We start from the raw sequence: 20,004 nt of genomic DNA on the forward strand, positions 1-20,004 counted from the left end.
AGTTGATAGTGTCAAAAGTATCATGTTTTAATTCTGTTCTTAATGCCTTTTTGGTTGATTTATCAATGCAAAATGGTGAATTTTATGCTCATAATACTTTAATTCCATGTTTCTATACTTACGAGAGCATTTGGAGCAAAACAGGCGAAAATGGAGCAAAAATCAGACAATTAGAGCAGATTTCAAGAGCCACACGGGTTGGGATTTCCCACACGGCTTGGACACACGACCATGTGAGCCATACAGCCTGCCACATGGCCATGTGCCAGACCTTGTTGATTTCGCGAGTTGTATTCCGAACACGAGGGAAAATGCCATTTTTAGGTTTTTCAGACATTTTAAGACCTATAAATACTAAATATAAGAAGAGGAGAGAGAGCCATAAGAGAATATTGAAGAAAACAACTTGTAAAACACCATCGAAACCGACTCTGAAGCAGATTCCCACCAAGATTGAAGATCTCCTTTTAATATCTTTGAAGTTTATTATGAGTTTCATTATTTCTTGTGGTTATACTGACTTTGAGATGTTTTTATTCGCGATTATGAACTAATTTTCTAAATACCTAAACTAAATGAACCCTATGATGAATTCTGTCTTTTGATTTCTGTTTTACACAATAAATCCTTGAATCTTGTTCTCAGTTATGTGTGCTTAATTCTTGATTTAATATTTTAAAATTGTTAATTTATGTTTGATGTGCTTAATTCAGAGAAGGGATTTCTACGGATAAAGATATTAAGTGAATAAAATGTTTTTAAATTGATAATGACAAATGCAGTTTAGGTGGATTCTTTCTTGGGCATTGTTTCACTTCTTGGTTATTATTCGATTATTTTCCAAATTTTTTTTGCCAAGTTCTTAGTTAATTAATTTAGTTAATTTTAGTTTAATTCAATTACTTCAATTTATCGGTTAAATAATAGAAAAACATTAATTACTAGTATTTTTAGTCCTCGTGGGAATCATATCTTTGCTCATCATAGCTAAACTATTTATCGATAAGTGCAATTGTCTTTGTCGTATTTTTTAGTTGATTTCGTAGAAATAGTAAAGCACTTAGATATTAGAATATGAGCGTAGTGTAATAACAATGCATCAGGTAAGTTCTCATAAAGACACTCTTAAATAATGTCTTTCCTAGTCAGAATTTTTCGTAAACATGCATTTTCACACAACTACGCTTTTATCCAGTAACCAAAGAGCCACAAATAATCTTCAATAGTAAAAAATTTCATCCTAAGATGAAAGATCAGACAATACTATAACCACAAAGCATATTAAGAAAATTAATACTTCTTACCAATTGTTAGTGACACAGGCAATATCTCATACAAAAGTAGCTTCAATACTGAAACTCTAAAATTGAATTAAAAACATCAATACTAAATTGAAACTATCCAAACGCAGTAAGTTAGCTTGAAAAATTACTATTAAAAATAAATTTAATATGATAACAAAACCTATAAATGCAAATAAAATAAATAAAAAAGAGAATACATCAAATTTATGAATAACATCACTTGATAACTTCACTATCACCAAAAAATTTACGAACTAATAATACACTTACAAGAAGGGAAGAGATTAGGATGATTTCAAATTAAAGGCTTAAACACTTGTTATATAAGAGGTTGAGGTGACATAAATGCATCCCCTCTACCATGTGGGATATCAAACAAAACAAAACCAACAACTGTCAATGGGCTAATTTAATGAATGAAATGAAAATTGAGGGAATAAAGTGATAGAAAATAATAATAAAAAAATCAAAGTGGGAATTTCATTATAATATAAAAGTCAAAACATGTATTAAACAAATAAATTAATATAATGTGTTTGGAATTTTTTTCTTGAAATCTTGAAAAGGATTAATGAGAAAGGGCATATCCATGTTTAATCCAAGCTAGAGATTGATCAGGTTTTTTCCGTCTCTATAGTAAATCATTTCTTTCTATTAAAATTATGGGAACTCAGTTTTTGCCCATTTTGAAGAGTCCCCTTTAATATCAAATGATGAAATCTCGTAAAAGCAAAGAATACTATTGGCCTTCGGTTGGGTCTGGTCGGTCTCACTGAGCCGACTTTTTAGTAGGATCCACATACCCAACTCCATTAACTTGCTGGATTCATTATGATTGTGACTCGTAATAGGTAAATAGGAAATAAGATAATATAAAATAAAAATAAACAGAGTTTGAAAATTAAAATTATCATCTCGAATACAAGAAATTCAATATATTTTAATCATATTTTAAAAGAGTAATCCTATTAATATTAAATATTAATCTTATAAATATTAAATAATTAAAATTTACGTATTTAAATATGTTTGAATCTACATTTTTTTAATTACTTAAAATTCATGTTAATCTTTTATATTTTATATCAATGGCGGTCCCCTTTCACATTCGGATAAGATCAAAAAGTAAGTCGAAACTTACTCTTAAATCGAGTTCATTGGACGACCATGTTGCAATTGAATCTCAAATAGAAACGAATGATACTCCCTCCGCTAAAAAATTACAGCAAGTTCTTATTTCTTTGTTTGACAGCTGACACGACCTACAAAATATGGTTGAGAGTATATACATGGGATCTGCCATCATGGGTGGGTTTGTAGTTTAAACAGTGCAATACACATACATGTCGTTCTTTTAATACTTTTCTAGTATTATTTTAATTATCTTTTCTAATAATATCATCGCGCTATATCTAAAACTAAAAAAAAAATTATAGATATTTCTGATCACATTATTCTTGATTTTTTAAAATTATTTAATGATATTTCAACAAATTTTTTCATGTTATTAACACGTAATTTTATTAAATTTTTATCATGAACCTCAAATCCAAAACCCTGAATTTCTGAGTCCTAAATCCTTAACCTCGAATCCCTAGTCTCGAATCTTGAATCTAAATCTTCAAATTCGAACTTCGAATCCAAATCCTAAACTCTAAACTTGGGGTTCAAGTTCAAGTTTGAAGTACAATGTTTAGGGTTCGGATTTGAGGTTCAAGGTTTAAAATAAAAAAAATTATCGAAATTATGTGTGAATGACATTGAAAAAATTACTAAAATGTTATTAAATAATTAAAAAAACCATGATTGATGTAGTAGGAATGGTCCATAAAATAATTCCTCCTTAAATTATTAAGCATGTGGTGTTTGAATCCATCAAAGTAAAGTTAAATTCTTGATATAATTCCAACTTTAAGTAAAAAAAAAAATCCAAATACCATACATTTCTTTTTGATATCAATATCAAGCACATATTAGTTGAAATTTAGAGTGCTAATTTATGACATACAGTTAAAATCATTAATATGGTTTACATCATATTAATATTTGTGGTTATCAAGTCTATTCATCCCATATATGTGCATTTATGTGATAAAAAAGAACAGATAATATTAATTTTACTTGTGGTGAAAAATGACATGAACAACAATCTAGCTAGCACCAATCGCAAATGCATGTGCTGCAGAGTGAAGCTAGATGGATTCCCCAAAAAATAAATCAAGGTGGTCGTAATTTGCTGATTTGTGAGTGTAATGGAGATATCCTAATGTTCCACCATCTCCAAAATGGTTTAGCCAGAATAATATTAAAAAGAAGTTTATCCTTTAATCAGTCGTACTCAATGGGGCACCACTGTCTAAAGAATGCTTAGGAAATAAAAGCTTCAGATAGTTGAATTGCTGCCAAATGATGGATACATATGGATTATTGAAGTCCCATGTCTGATACATTATTGGTCAATTTATGTCACCTTATTTTGATTTCCAATAGCTGAGTAAATGAAGAACAATTGTACAAACAGTCATCCAGACACCAAATGATCTACACTAGAAGGAAGCCAAAAAAAATGTATGGAAAATGAATTTTCAAAACATTTTTCTCTCTTTTCTGATGGTGCAAATCACCGGCTGCTAACAAAACGCATGATTATTTATGATGATGAGGGTCAGGTCCCCCTGGACTAAGTCGTTTCGACTCGAATGGGATTCCAGCATTTCTTTGAATGCTTGCTTTAATGGCTTCCCTGCCTTCTTCGATCAACGGACGCTTGGCTTCAATAATGGTTGCTTTAGGGTGTTGTTTGCCTGCAACTGCCAATGCTAACTGGTCTGTGCCTGAAAATTGTTTGGATTCAGAATGTCTATAAGTTATCTCTACTTCATCGAGTGTACTACTAGCCTTATACTGTGATTTTGATTCCATTTCCAATGCCGGATCAGCAGTCGAAAACGGATGAAACAACCGAGTCCCTGAACTCGAAACCAAGAACAGAACTTGTAGGGAAAGGTAGAATAAAACTTTGAAGCTCGCCATTGAGAGTTATCAAATTCAGGGTTGATAGTGCATAGCTTGGGGGGTGCGTGATTGCCTATTTATAGGCTTCATAGCCATCTTTTTGTAGAATATTTTAAGTTTGGTTAACATTAACCAACAAACTTAGTTATTTCAGCTTTGCCAATGCATATTACCGACTTCGAAGATAAAATTATTGCCCCACTAATCCAAGATTAACTTTGTTTTAGCATAAAGATTAAGTAAAGAATATCCATTTAGTTTTTAATCTTCTAACCTCTAGCGTTATGACAAAAAGGAAAAAGGAAGTGTTCCATGTCAGGGGTGTTGGCATTTTGCATCAGCATTTGTTGGAAAGCAGTGTGGTCTGGACTTCCATTTTCTCTCTGATTCTTTCTTGCCAAACAGAGGGTCATTGCTAATTTGCTCTTCTCTCTTTTTCTTCTTTCTTTTTTTTATTTTTGGTTGCCCTTTTTCTCGTTTCCTCAAGATCAGAAGAGCTTGAAAAAAAAAAGCTGCTAACTCAAGGCCTTGTTTTAACATTATTAATTTGATGAAAAATGGCAGAAGGAAGATTAAGATTGCCTAAATTGTTTCCTTAAAATTCTCCCCTAACATAATAGATTATGTGTCACTAGTTGCTAATAAAACTCGCACCAAAACTATGAGATATTATTTATTTTGATCTAAAATTTATCTAAAGAAAAATGACACAAATTGAAGTCTTTCCATAGTATAGTATCATAATGAATCCTCACAATTTCCTAATCTGATATATGTGCCATGCACTTTGTGCATCATTTTAGTCAATTAACTCAAGATATTCAACTCTCTCATTAACAAATTTCTCTACATGCTTCTCAAGCCTGTTTGTGGAAACTAGAAAATGTTAATTGATTCCACTAAGAAAGTAAAAAATGATTCAAAGGGTATAAAGATATATGAAATGGCCGAACCTTTATCCTCAGAATATGCATCTTTTTGTATAATACATAGAGACTTCTTTGACTTAAACAACTCTCTTCCACTCCACAGTCCAACTATATAATAAAAGTCACAATGAGCAACTCTTTAACAGTCCAACCATTTAATAAATGCACAATGCAGTGTAGATAAAATAAATTATGGCTTAATGCATCACTAAGTCCTTAAAATATGCCTTTTTTTAAAAAAATTTGGGTTTTAAAATTTTCTTTTCCAGATTAAAACTTAACCTTATCGTCCTTTTAAGTTAAAAAAAACCGACTAGGATATCCCGCCAGTAATAAAATGCCACATATCTTATATTATATTATAAAGATTTTTGTTTATATTTTTGAAATGATTTTCTTTTAACACAAAATGATAGTAACTAAATTGTGGGTACCCAAATTTACCCGGTCCCATTAAACTCATTACAGCCCAAATACCCCAAGCCCAAAAGAGCCTTAGCCCAATACATTAAAAAAATCAGAAAAAAGAAACCTAAAAGAAAACCCTAGCCGTTCGGCTAACTGCCCCTTTTGACACCACCCACCGTCACCTGCTCCACCGCCTAGGTCACTGTTGCCACTTGCCTGTAAAAAGAAGGAAAAGACAGTAAATAAGAGAGGAAAAAGCATGTAACAAGGCTATAAAAAGCCATCTCAAAACCGAATAGTGGGGGGATTTTTTGAATGCAAAAAAATCAGAAAAGTGTATATGCAAAAAGGAGTGTTTCAAACACATCTGAATAAAAAAAAACAGAGAGTATTAAAGGAAAAAAAGATTCAAACGCGTTAAGGTTTTATTTCTTTTTCATTGTTATTTTCATTTTTCGACTATACAAATAAACTTATTTTCTCTTTTTTTTTCCTTTCAAAAACAATATATATATTTAGATATAAATATAATTTTTTTTACCTTTTTGGCGATTTCCAGCCACCATGTACGGTGGCCGGCGCGGCGGACGATGACCGGCTGGTGCGGCAGACGATGACCGGAGCTAGGCCGAATCCTAAAGGGGCTGAGAGGGAGAGAGTTTTTTGAGAGAATTTTTGGAAAATTCTGTTTTGTGAAGAAGAAAACTGAAATTTTTAACAAAAAATTTGGTTTATATAGTGCCCCGATACGGCGTCATTTTGGGGCAAGTCTCAGACGCCCAAAACGGCGTCGTTTTGCCCCTTACCCATGCATCGACCCGATCCGACCCGCTCCAGGCCAGGATCCGCGTGTTTTTGAGCGGAAGGGAAATTTGCGCATTTGGCCTTTCTGCTTTTTCAAGCTTTTGCAATCAAGTTTTTTTATTTTTAATTTGGCCCCGAAATTTGTCGCGATTTCCAATTTAGTCCCTGCTGATGCGCTGTGTTCTGATGGGAAGGAATAATTTCTTCGGCGGTCCCTCCATGTTTTGCGCGCATTCAATTGGGTCCCTTTTTTATATTTTATTTTAAATTCGCCCCAAAACTTTATTTTTAATTCAATTTTGTCTTTTTTTCACTTTTTCTCATTATTTTATTTTAATTTTAATATTATTCATACTATTATATTTTATTACTGTTATCATTATTATATTTTTATTTATTGGCATCCCATTATTATTATTTTTACTTAATACTTATATATATATATATTATATAGTATTATTAATATTTTTTAATATTATTATTTTTGTTAATGTATTTGTATGCCACATATGTATTCTTTTAATATATATATATTATACTCCATATTAGGCATATCTATATTAACATTGTATTATGCCTATTTTTTAAGTATTATATACATATATATTTTATATTATGTATATATTTTTAATATATTATGTATATATATATTATGTACATACTTTTAATATTATCATGTATTCATTTTTAAAATATATGTATATATATTTATGTAATATTATTCATAGTTATTTTTTTTACATTATTACTATTTCTAATATTTATATACTTTTAATATCATCATTTATAATATATATGTGTATCGTATATATATATATCCTTTTAATATTGTATTTATATATATGTTATGCATATATCTTTAATACTATATTATATATATTATTATCTTACATATATATTTTTAATAACTATATTATGTATATACTATTACTATATCTATTTACGTAACATTATTAATGGTTATTTTTACTATTATTATTGTTCCTAGCATATATACTATGTATACATTCTTAATACTATAGCATAATTCTTTATACCGTATTATGCCCATGTTATTATTATTATTAATTTTTACCTCTATTATATTTATTATTAATATTTGCATATACTTCATTATACATGTATATATATATACTTTTTTATATATAGTATCATTTTTTATATATCATTATATTTATCATCATACTTATTGTTTTCACTATTTTTGCTTATTATTTTATTTTAACATTATTATTTATATCATTATTATTATTATATTTTTTACCTATTACTTTTTAAATACACTTATTTTATTTTTTCCCTCACTCACATTATATATTATTTATTTATAGATACACATACATATATATATATCTTCATATATCGTTCTAAATTTTAAAAGTTCTTATTACTTGCATTATTACTATTAATATTATCATTGCTATACTATCGTTTTTAGTTTTACACAATGATTGTTTATTTATTACTAGTTCTTTTTTTTTTAATTCCAAATATTTTAGCTTAATTATTATTTCCTTTTTTGTTTTTATTCGCTTCTCCATTTATTTTATTTCGGCTCTTATTATTATAATTCATATTTGCTTCTATATTTATTCTGTTATGCCTGTCAATATCGAAATTTGAATTTATTTGTGCATTCTTTATTATCTCATTTTATTGCAACTTGTGTTATATTAACCTTGCCCCGAAGAAAACAATTTTTTCATAAAAAGCGATACTCCGTGTTTGGAATTTTGAGAAAATCGTGCCCTAACTTACTGGGTTTCGATTATTCTCATTTTATCTAAATAACAAAATATTCTTTTAAATAATAATACGAGTTTTAAATATGCTTATTTTCGGAAATACGAAGTGTGGTGCCCTAACTTACTGGGTATGACATTTTGTTACTTCGAAATAAGATTTTTTGCGAATAAAGGCAATATTCGGTGTTCGGAAATTCGAGGAAGTGTGCCCTAACTTACTAGGTTTCGATTTTCCTCGTTCACTCTAACTAACCGAATATCCTTTTAAAAGAAGTTAAAATACACTAATTTTAAATAAAAGGCAAGCTATGTCTCAAAGTTCGAGATGTCGTGTCCTAACTTACTGGGAGTGATATTTTATTATTTCGAGATGAGAGAGTCCTTAACATCCGTTTTAATTTATTCAATCATTTTTAGCATTAATACAAAGAGGGATTGTATTTTAAATTCTTTTAAGTTTTCAAATTTTCGACACTAAGACATTCATTAATCAACTAGGTACCAATTTGTGGGCGTATCGAGGGTGCTAATCCTTCCTCGTGCGTAACCGACTCCCGAACTCATTTTTTGATTTTCGTAGACAAAAAATTATCGTTTTAGTAAATCTTAACTTTTATTAAAATGATTAATTTGAGGTGACCCGATCACACCTCATCGAAAAGGATTGGTGGCGACTCCTCTATTCGTTTTCATTTTCAAAATTTAAGTCGATTCTCGTTTTTCAAAAAAATAGTTACGACATAAATGACTAGAATAACAAAAGACAACAGTTTTGTGAATTTTGACTGTACCACAAAATGAAAGTATCTGTTTTGGCTCAAATTTCAGGATAATACATTTAGAGTATCCAATTTCACAATCTCAACTGTGTTGGTTTTTCCTTCTAGGATTAACTTCAAAATTCTGGTGGTTCCTTCTTGATGCCTGCTTGCAGTATGATATGATGATGGTGGTTGATTCCTAGCTATTATACGATTTCAGGGTTAGAGTTTCTAAATATCCAATGCCTACTATACAAAAGGTATAAGTTGAAATTAACTAATGATACGAGAACAAAAGATGATAAATGTGATTTTTTATTAACTTTTATATTTATTAATACAGGAAATTGAAAAATAAAAATAAAATATTCTCATAAAACTCACTTAAAAGCAAATTAGACTTTTAAAATAACAACCTAAGATTTTGTAACCTAACTACTACAATTAAAATAGCAACCTAAAGTACTAATTTTACTAATAGAATGAAAACTTAAAATTTTAAAATAGCAACATAAAATTTTGTAACCGAACCAATATATAAAGTTCGATTAACCTTATTAATCTCACTAATAGAACTAAATACATCTTTACTATTTCCGTTCAGTTATTTTAAAATTCTTCCTTCTTGATCGTACTTAATTCCTATTGGATCCAGAACATCATCCTTGATCTCTCCAAGCCTTCCTGCATTTAAAGCTACCCAAAATTCTCCTTTATGGTTCATCTTAATATTATCAGGAACTCTAGGTAGCTCAGCAAACACTTTGGGTTCAAAATTATTTGTTCCAAGATTAAACTTCAATATTCTTCTTCATGTTGTTTCCGCCACCAAAAGAAAAGAATAATTTTTGCTCAAAGCTACTCTGTTTGGAAACATCAAACCTATATATATAATGGATGTGTTTTTTGTATGTAGATCATATTTTAGTAACCTTCCGCTACTATCAGCTAATCTGGACAAGAAATTTGCATACTACGATCAGCTGATCTGGACATAAAATCCACATACCTACACATAAATATTAAAAACTTAATTAAAAATTATATAAATATTCAAAAAGTTGAAATTAAAAAATTCCAATAGTTCAAAATAAAAACATACCTTCTTTGAAAAGTAGTACTACTATCTGTAAAATCGATAACTCCTGTACTTCTATCAATATCTAACCTATTTATAAACTTAAATGGGATTCCTTCAACTGAGCTAACAAGAGTTTATGCTATGCCACCATTAGGTCCAACCATTAGAAGACCAAAATAAGCATCACTGATGTAGAGATCACAAGTTACTGGGTTAAATTTCAAACCCAATAGCCCTCCACATATTGGTTCAAGGTTAGGATTTGTAGACCCATCGCACAACTCTCTTTTCCTAATCCAATAAAAAAATCCATCTGTTAGTTAACTATCTTTACAAAATGATTATAAGTTAATGAAGACCTAAAGAATACAATTTAATGAATACCTAATTGATGAAGGAATAGCAAACTCTTTCCAACCAAGCTTTGGTCCACTCCATTTAAGTATCTGGCCATCAAATACTCTAATGTATGACCCTTCGTCTTTACAATCAGATGCGATCCTTTCAAAACCTATAACTTTAACAAGGTTAACTAATTCATAATCTTTTGAGATGTAACATTCTGCTTTGATCAAAGAATCCTTCGTCAATTTTTTCAACATCATTCTTTTGATAAAGAATCCTCTAGTGAGATTGTTTTACACTTAATGCAAGGTAAAGCATTAGGAACAAAAGCTGATATTTCTTCATGACTAAAAGAAGCCAATAGAATTCCAACACGTTAAAAATAACCGAAAATAATTAACTTCTATGAAACTTAAGGAAACGATAAGTGAAAGTGTCCGAAAAAGTGAACATGGGATATACATTTATAGGGTATGTAATTATTTGATAGGGTATAATAGAATTTCAATGTAAATTAAGTTCCTAAAGTTGGTTTAGATATAATATTTTTATTTAATAGGATAAAAAGTTTTATAAAATTTAAAAATTTAGTCGTCTAAAGATAAAAAGTCCAAGTTTTTACTATTTTTAATTAAACTTAAATACTGTTCTCCTATTTGGAGAAATTGTTGAAAATTGGCCTACCAAGCTGCTGTGATATTTTTGGTTAAAGTGCATGCAGCACATGAAGCTGCTGTAATATCTCCGGATGAAGTGTATGCAACTTGTAAACATGCTGCAGCACAAATGTTACAAGGCTGTTTAGTTGTAATATCTCTGGATGAAGTACGTGCTAGCAATTGTGCATGCTGCAGCACGAATGCTTACTGTAACAGCAAGGTTTGTTTAGTTACTTTGTTAAGTTACTTAGTTCATTTTGAACTAAGTTAGTATTGTTTTGATATTTTTAGGTGCTGATTATGTAATCAGCTTTTGTGCAAGTTAACTTTTTATAGTCCCAATGTTGACTAGTTTAGGTGGCTTGTTTGTGTGTACAAACAATGTTTTTAAAGTTACTAGGCTGCTTCTGGTAGGTAGTAATAAGTGATGTAATTGGCTATAAATGTATTATTTTTCTTATTGAAAAATTAAGCATATCAAATTGCTTCTCTGCTACACGTTTGTGAGCAAGTAAATTTTTTCTTGCTTCCTTGATCCGTGTCCTGTATTTCTTCCTCTGCTCTGTTTTCTTTTTTGTTGCTGTAAAAAATCTCAATAGAAATAATTAAGTTCAGTTTTTACTTTAATCATAACTCCTCTGTAAAATAATTACTGGTGTTATTAAAAAATAATTAAATAATTTAATCACACAATCTTTAAAATTTAGTAAACTTTTATTTAAACTTAAATACTGTTCTTGTATTGTACTTTATTTTATTTGCATTATTTTTTTTCATATAATATAATCAAAATTATTCCAAATACTTTTCGATTTCACATACTACTGATATATATTAGACTTTAAGGAAGTAGTACTGGTCTATTTGGCATAGAGTTAAAATGGTTATTGTGGTATACATATTTTTAATATTTGTGGTTATTTTAAACCATAATCAAGAATATTCATCACACATAAATATACATATGATAAAAGAAGAAGGGATAATATTAATTTTGCTTGTGGAAAACGAAATTGAGCAATTTAGCTAACACCAACAACAAATGTATGGTTTCATATTGCATATATGTATATAATGAATTGGTTGTAATTTTCTGATTTGTGAGTGTAATGGCCATCTCCCAATGTCCCACCATCTCCAAAATGGCACATAAATATACATATGATAAAAGAAGAAGGGATAATATTAATTTTGCTTGTGGAAAACGAAATTGAGCAATTTAGCTAACACCAACAACAAATGTATGGTTTCATATTGCATATATATATATAATGAATTGGTTGTAATTTTCTGATTTGTGAGTGTAATGGCCATCTCCCAATGTCCCACCATCTCCAAAATGGCTTAGCCAGAGCAGAAAAATTAAAAAGAGCTCCATCCTTTTTATCAATAATACTCAATGGGGATCACCACCGACTAAAAAGCATACATAAAAAAAATAATAATAAAAAACTGCAGGTGGTTGAATGGCTTCAGAATGATAGATATATATAGATTATTGAAGGTGAATTTATGATATATGTTCAGTTGTTGAGGAGGACGCAGATATTTTTTTTAGAAAATTTTAATATTGTTGGTTGGAAGTACGCGGATTTTTTAATGGGTTGGTATTATCGTTGATTGAGGTTTCGTCCTTAAATTTTTGAAAAGTTCGAGTGTTTGAGATGATAAGTTCAACAAAACGAGAGAGTTTTGCTGGATATCGGACTATGCATGGTGCACAACAACTTATCAACGGGACATAAGCATATGCTCTTAGTAGAGATTAAACTCATGCCCTTAAATGACATTAACAAACAAGTGTACTACCACTTGATATCATTAATAACATTTGAGAGCAATGGTTCAAACCCTAACAAGTGCAAATGAATATTCTCCACGTCACAACTAAATGAATTTGTGTTTCATGATAATATGTTTGAAATTGAGATGGATCATGATAATAGCTCAGATGAAGATGAAGCAAGTACATTTTCGAGTAAACTGAGCATCTTTTAATAAGTGATCTTACTTAACCAAAAAAGAAAATGGAAATTAAGATGGAGGAATTGGAAATGATTTGTTTTAGCTTATATTCAAACAAAATTTTCTACGCCACGGCTAAATGAATTTGCAGGTTATATTATTGCCAAAGAAAAGTGGTAAAGGAGAGGAGAAACAAAATTCATGATTATTAATGATGATGAAGATCAGGTTCCCCTGGACTTCGTCGTTTTGTCTCGTATGAAATTCCTCCATTTCTTTCAATGCTTGCTTTAATGGCTTCCCTGTCTTCTTCAATCAATGCACGCTTGGATTCAATAATGGCTGCTTCAAGGTGTTTTTCATTACAAATAAGTATTTTCGGTTGAATCTTTCGTCGGAAATAATTATGTCACTAATAGTTTTAAATTAGAAAGGATTTGCTATTTACTTAAAGCATTTTTCAAAGGAGACGTCGGGTGAAATTAATGGTAATCGAAGAAAAACTACTTTATCTCCAATGTAGTTGATTCCCTTGGAAATTATGTTTTCTCTCTTAAAAGTAGAAGTGATATCGATAGTTTAAACTAGATTAGATTTTGAAGTTTAAGATTAATTTACTGTTTGATCCATAATTAAAGACCTTTAGTAGAATTAACTCAAAAGTCTTTTTCCTTGTACCATATTAAAGAATAACCCGTAATGTAAACTTCTAAGCAGAGACGAATTTAAGGGGTTATAACATGAGATTTTAATTATCATTGAGGCAATGCAAGAAAATAAAATTTAAAATAGAATTGAAAATTCTCATAAAAGTTATCTAAAATATAAAAAAAAAAGTTAAACCTTTTGAAATATCAACCTAAGATTTTATAACCTTGCTACAAGAATAAAAATAACAATCTAAAGTTTTGTAACCGAATCCATATACGGTTAACCTCATTGATATCACTAATAAAATGAGAACTTCAAATTTTAAAATAGCAACATAAAGGTTTTGTATCCGAACCAATATATAAAGTTCGGTTAACCTCGTTAATCTCACTAATAGAACTAAATACATCTTTACCATTTCCGTCCAGTTGTTTTAAAATTCTTCCTTCTTGATCATATTTAATTCCTATTGGATCGGGAACATCATCATTGATCTCTTCAAGGCTTCCTGCATTTAAAGCTACCCAAAATTCTCCTTTATGATTCATCTTAATATTATTAGGAACTCTAGGTAGCTCAGCAAACACTTCGGGCTCAAAATTATTTGTTTCAAGATTGAACTTCGATATTCTTCTCCATATTATTTTCGCCACCAAACTAAAAGAATGATTTTTGCTCAAAGCTACTCTGTTTAGAAACATCAAACTTGTGTATATAACAGATGCTTTTTTTTTTGTATGTAGATCATATTTTAATAACCTTCCGCTACTATCAGATGATCTGGACAAAAATCTGCATACATACACATAAATATTAAAAACTTAATTAAAAATTATATAAATATTCAAAAAATTAAATTAAAAAATTCCAATAGTTCAAAAGAAAAACATACCTTTTGTAGAAAGTTCTACTACTATCTATAAAATAGATAACTCCTGTGCTACTATCAATATCTAACTCATTTATAAACTTAAATGAGATTCCTTCAATTGAACTAATTAGAGTTTGTGCTATGCCACCATTAGGTCCAATCATTAGAAGGCCAAAATAAACATCATCGATATAGAGATCAGAAGTTATTGGGTTAAATTTCAAATCCAGTGGCCTTCCACATAATGGTTCAAGGTTAGTAGTTGTAGACCCATCACACAACTCTCTTTTCCTAATCTAATAAAAAACTCATCCATTAATTAATTATCTTTACAAAAAATTATAAGTTAATGAATGCGTAAAAAATACAATTTAATGAATATCTAATTGACCAAGGAATAGCAAACTCTTGATAAAGAATTCGTTCGTGAGATTCTTTCATACATAATGCAAAGTAAAGCATTAGAAACAAAAGCTGATATTTTTTCATAACTAAAAAAAGCCAAAAGAATTCCAACACGTTGAAAATAAACCGAAAAGAATTAGCTTCTATGAAACTCAAGGAAACTATAAGTGAAAGTGTCCGAAAAAGTTAACATGGGATATATATTTATAGGATATGTAATTACTTGGTAGGATATAATAGAATTTCGATGTAATTTAAGTTCTTAAAATTGGTTTAGATATAATATATATTTTTTATTAAATACTATAAAAAGTTATTATAAAAATTGAAAACCTAGGTCCATTATTTTAAGTTTTTACTATTTTTAATTAAACTTAAATACTAAATTGCTTGTTCCTCCTCCACTTGCATTGCATTGCATTACTGGGTGAACCTGTGAAGAACCAAGTAAACTATCAATTTTTCTATTCAAAATTTCTACCTAATTAGAGAGATGGTGACCGAATCAACGTTAAAAGCGCCGATTGCTTTCGTTGGCTTTGTCCTTATGACTTGCCACTGATAATTATTCAGTGATATCTCTTCTATAAATTCATAAGCCTCCTCAGGTGTCTTATTATTGATAGTCCCACCAGCAGCTGCTTCAATCATCTGTCTAGTCAAAGGATTCAGGCCATTGTGAAAAGTTTGAACCTGTAGCCAGAGTGGTAACCCGTGGTGAGGGCACCTTCTCTATAGATCTTTGTATCTCTCCATGCATCATAGAGTGTTTCTAGATCCATCTGCACAAAAGAAGAGATATCATTCCTCAACTTACCCGTTTTAGCCGACGAAAAATATTTAAGTAAGAATTTTTCTGTCATTTGTTCCCAAGTAGTAATTGACCTTCGTGGTGACGAGTTCAACCACTGTTTAGCTTTGTTCCTCAATGAAAAGGGAAACAACCGAAGGCGAATTTCATCTTTGAAACGCCATTGATCTTAAATGTGTCGCAAAACTCCAGAAAATTCGTCAAATGAGTATTTGGATCCTCATCCTGCAAACCATCAAACTGAACAAACTGTTGTATCATTTGAATCGTGTTAGGTTTCAGTTCAAAATTATTTGCAGTAATAGCAGGTCTAACTATACTCGATTCGGCTCCTGTTAAAGTAAGTTTAGCATAATCATACATAGTACGGGGAGCAAGATTCTGATTTATTGGATCTGCAGCAACCATAGGAGGAAGTTGATTATTCTGATTTTCAGCCATCTCCTCGGTTGTGATTTGAATATCGTCCTCTTGTCCTTCCTCTATGTCATGTAAGCTTCGCCTAATTTCTCTTCGGTTTCTGCGAGCTATGTGTTCTATCTCACTATCAAAAAGTAATGGTCCTGATTGGTTTCTTCTAGTCATAAACTATAAAAACCTGCCAGAAGGAAAAAGAAAATTTAGTAACAAAAATCAAAATAAAATTTAAATTGCAATAAAATAAATTGCTAAAGTAATAAAAATTAAGTGTTCCTAATATTTTATTCCCCTGGCAACGGCGCTAAAAACTTGATAATCGTTAAATCGTGATAAGTTTTAAATTTATAATTCACCGTACTTGAAAACTAACTATTATCACGATGAAGGCAAGTGCACCTATCGAACAACAATATAGTTTATAGCAAGACCGAGATGTCGAACCCACAGGAACTAAAAGTACTAGTATTAACTCTCTTTTTATTATCTAGCCTAAAAAATAAAAGGGTTTGTTTTATCTAAATTAATTAACTAAACCAAGAATGCACAGGAAGAATGTAATAGGCCCATTTCGCTCGGGCCCATAAAAAACCAAAACCAAAATAAAACAAACAAAAATAAAAATAATATAAAAACCCAAAAACAATAAAAGTCCAAATTTATTAGTCCAAACAGTCCATTTACAGCCCAAATTTCAGAACCCATTAACTCAAATTGTAGTGGCCCAGTAATAAGCCCAATAACCCAAAGTCTTGCAGGAACAGAAACTTTAGGGTTTCTTTTCCTCTTGCGCCGCAGCCCTCACGAGCAGCCTCGCCACATCGCACGTGTTCCTCTGTGCCTTCGTACACTCCCATGAACGACTTCTCCAGCTAGCTCCTCCTGCAGCAGACTAACAGAAACAACAAACAGGCCATGGACAGTAAATAACAGCAGAGAAATTTGTATTTCTTATTTATTTCTTATTTTTTATTTTTAGTTTTCGGATATAAAACTGAATGAAATGGAATGTAAAGAGGATCAATCTTTTTCCCAGCAATACACACGCATATTAAAAAAGAGCAATCAAAAATTAAAAAGGTGATTTCCAATACGAGTTTCTCCATACTTTTTAATTTTCTTGCGATTCATTTCCTTCTATCTTTCATCATTGATTTCAGAAATAAAAAAGGAGAGAGCGAAGTCTTACCTTACGAGGATGCCATGAGTTTCCTTTTGCTTCGTTGAAATCGAAGCTAAGAGGGGACCTCAAGGCTAAAAAACAATCATCGAGGCTTGAATATGCTACTGTGGTAGCCGATTGATGTTTAGGCAAAAGGGAATTAGTCGGCCAAGGTGGAAAGTAGGAGAAAAGGGGGGTTAGGGATTAATTTCAGTAAAAAAATAGCAGAGTACCAATCGTTTTTAATTTTTAATGGCAATCGTTTTGAAGCTTGAGATATTTATGTCTTAGGTCCTTGATCATTGGTACATGTTTCTTTTTAATCTTTTTTTTTTCCTTCATTTACAAATTGACCTCTTAATCTTATTTTTCATTTCAACCAAGTTTTGTTTAGTTTATATGCTTACTCGCATTTATGCAAAATTTTAGTATTTGTTTTTTTTAATTTATCTTAGCATCGTTTTTTTAAATATTACTTTAATTTGTTATTGCTTTCATTTGTATAATTGCTTCTGGAAATTGTTTTGTTATGTTAATATACCTTTGCTTTAAAATTTTAATTGATATTGATTTAAAATAATTTTATACATTGTTATTATATTGATGGTGAACTTTACGTGTATATATATATTTTATATGTTGATATATATTCTTTTAACTCTAAATATAACTTATTTCTTTTAAGTATTTTATTGATATCGAACACTGTCTTATATTATTATTCTTGTATATGTATTTATTTATATCAGATTTTCACCTTATATATATTATTAATCTTATGTTATTTTATACATATAATTTTTTATTTTTTATTTAATTTTTTTAAAAAATCTATTTGTATACGTAATTATTTTTTTTAAATCTATTGCATATATAATTTATGATAAAATTAATTTAATCTTATAATTCACATTTTAATTCCATATTATCTGAGCATACAATTGTTTCTAAAATTTATTCATATGTAAATAACTCATATTAGATTATTTTTACTATAGTCCACGTCGTTGATTTCATATTATTCCACGTAAATAGTTTTCTATGTGTTCCTTTAAATTTATTTATGTGTATAACGTGTTTCTTTTAAGGACCCTATTTTAATTTATACACTTTCGTATCTTATTATCTTTATGTACATCTTATTTATATGTATCATTAGTCCAAATCAATTTGTTTCATGTAAGATTATTTTATCCGTCATTTATTTTAAAATTCCTTTTACACATACAGAACATATGCTTGATTTATAAGCATCACTCAGTTCATACATTTTATACATATAGTTTTTTCATACATAATTATTATATACTATTAATCTCATGCTATTTTTTACAAATAATTATTTCTATGTACATATGCATGTTTTGTAAATCTCTTATCATGTATTTTATTATTCTTTTATATTTTATATAAACTATCATGTATATTGTTAATTTTTAAATGAATTTGTGTTTAAAATATTTTGCATGTTATTCAATTCAAATGTTTTAATGCCTATTTCAATAATTATATATTTCTAGTTTTTATGCAGATTAATCTACTCATATAGTATGTATATCATGTGTTCATTGATTCATAATTATTATAAAAATTGTCTTATACTACATCTTTTGCTAATTTCCGCTTTATTTTGTACATGTTTTGTGGGTTGTTTTACATTTATTGTTGTAGTATATTATTTATTCACTACTTTATCAATTGCTCTCCATTCATGATTAAGAACTTGGTTATATTTTACTTAGAATAGTTGTACATAATTGTTGGATTTATTAAATTGAGGCTTATTGTATCATATTATTTCCTGTTCATTAATCCTTTTCTATGCAAATGTTTCGATACAATGCATTAAGTGTTCTACTTATTTTAAAACCAATAAACATGTTTTGAGCGAATTTTTAGTTTTTCTTATTATTCAAAAATTCTGAAATAAGGCAATATCCAATATTTGGGAATTTGAGAAATCGTGCTCAATCGTGCTGGGTATGATTTTTTCGGTGAACTAAATATTTGGATAACCTTTTATAATTTTAGTGTACGAGTTTTTGAAAGTCCAAAATCAATCGTATTTTTGAAGGTATAAAGGATCGTATCCAATCGTGCTGGGTATGATGCTGCATATCTTTGAAACTCAAACTATTCACACATTTTAAAGAATCATGCTTTGAAAGATTTTAAAATCTTTGATATAAGGATAGCATCGAATCAATTTGGTACCAATTTTTGGGCGTAATGAGGGTGCTCACCCTTCCTCATGCGTAACCAACTCCCGAACCCATTTGTTTTTAATTTTACGTGAATCAAAATTGTCTTTAATGGAACAAAACATTTTAGTAGGTGGCCTAATCACACCTAAACCGAGAGATTGGTGGCGACTCCACATGTTTTTTAAAAAAGTCGATTCTCGTTTTTTCTCCAAAAAAATGGTTTCGACAAAGAAAATTGGGGAAATACTTTTGGGAAAAACTGATTGATTTGGACAATGCCCAAGGGAAATTCCACCTAGACTTCACTTGTTATTTGACTCTGAATCAGACGATTTATTCACTTGACTTGATCCGTAGAAATCCCTAAGTTATATTATTATCTCTCTCGAGACTAACAACGTCTAATCCTAGGTTGATTAATTGAAATCTCTTTCTAATTAAAACCCCTAGTGTTGCATTAACTTGAT

The 20,004-nt window shown here is 29.8% G+C and overlaps 1 long non-coding RNA gene and 1 other non-coding gene across 5 annotated transcripts; one reads left to right on the forward strand and one right to left on the reverse strand.

Moving 5' to 3' along the window:
• Nucleotides 1-13,980: 13,980 nt before the first annotated feature.
• LOC107916925 (uncharacterized) lies at nucleotides 13,981-17,573 on the reverse strand. 4 transcript variants are annotated; one of them, XR_001689642.2, is made up of 4 exons: nucleotides 17,361-17,573; nucleotides 16,116-17,063; nucleotides 15,829-16,003; nucleotides 13,981-15,725 (listed from the first exon to the last, which is right to left on the reverse strand). It is a non-coding gene; the product is annotated as an uncharacterized lncRNA (long non-coding RNA). The 4 variants fall into 4 exon arrangements; XR_001689643.2 differs by having other exon boundaries at nucleotides 15,829-15,979; nucleotides 17,361-17,572; XR_001689641.2 differs by having other exon boundaries at nucleotides 15,829-15,994; nucleotides 17,361-17,572.
• On the forward strand, nucleotides 15,653-15,758 carry LOC121206471 (small nucleolar RNA R71). The gene has a single exon (XR_005901509.1). It is a non-coding gene; the product is annotated as a small nucleolar RNA R71 (small nucleolar RNA).
• Nucleotides 17,574-20,004: the final 2,431 nt, after the last annotated feature.

This window comes from Gossypium hirsutum, chromosome A01, assembly GCF_007990345.1.
Source record: "Gossypium hirsutum isolate 1008001.06 chromosome A01, Gossypium_hirsutum_v2.1, whole genome shotgun sequence".
Taxonomy (NCBI): Eukaryota; Viridiplantae; Streptophyta; class Magnoliopsida; order Malvales; family Malvaceae; genus Gossypium; species Gossypium hirsutum.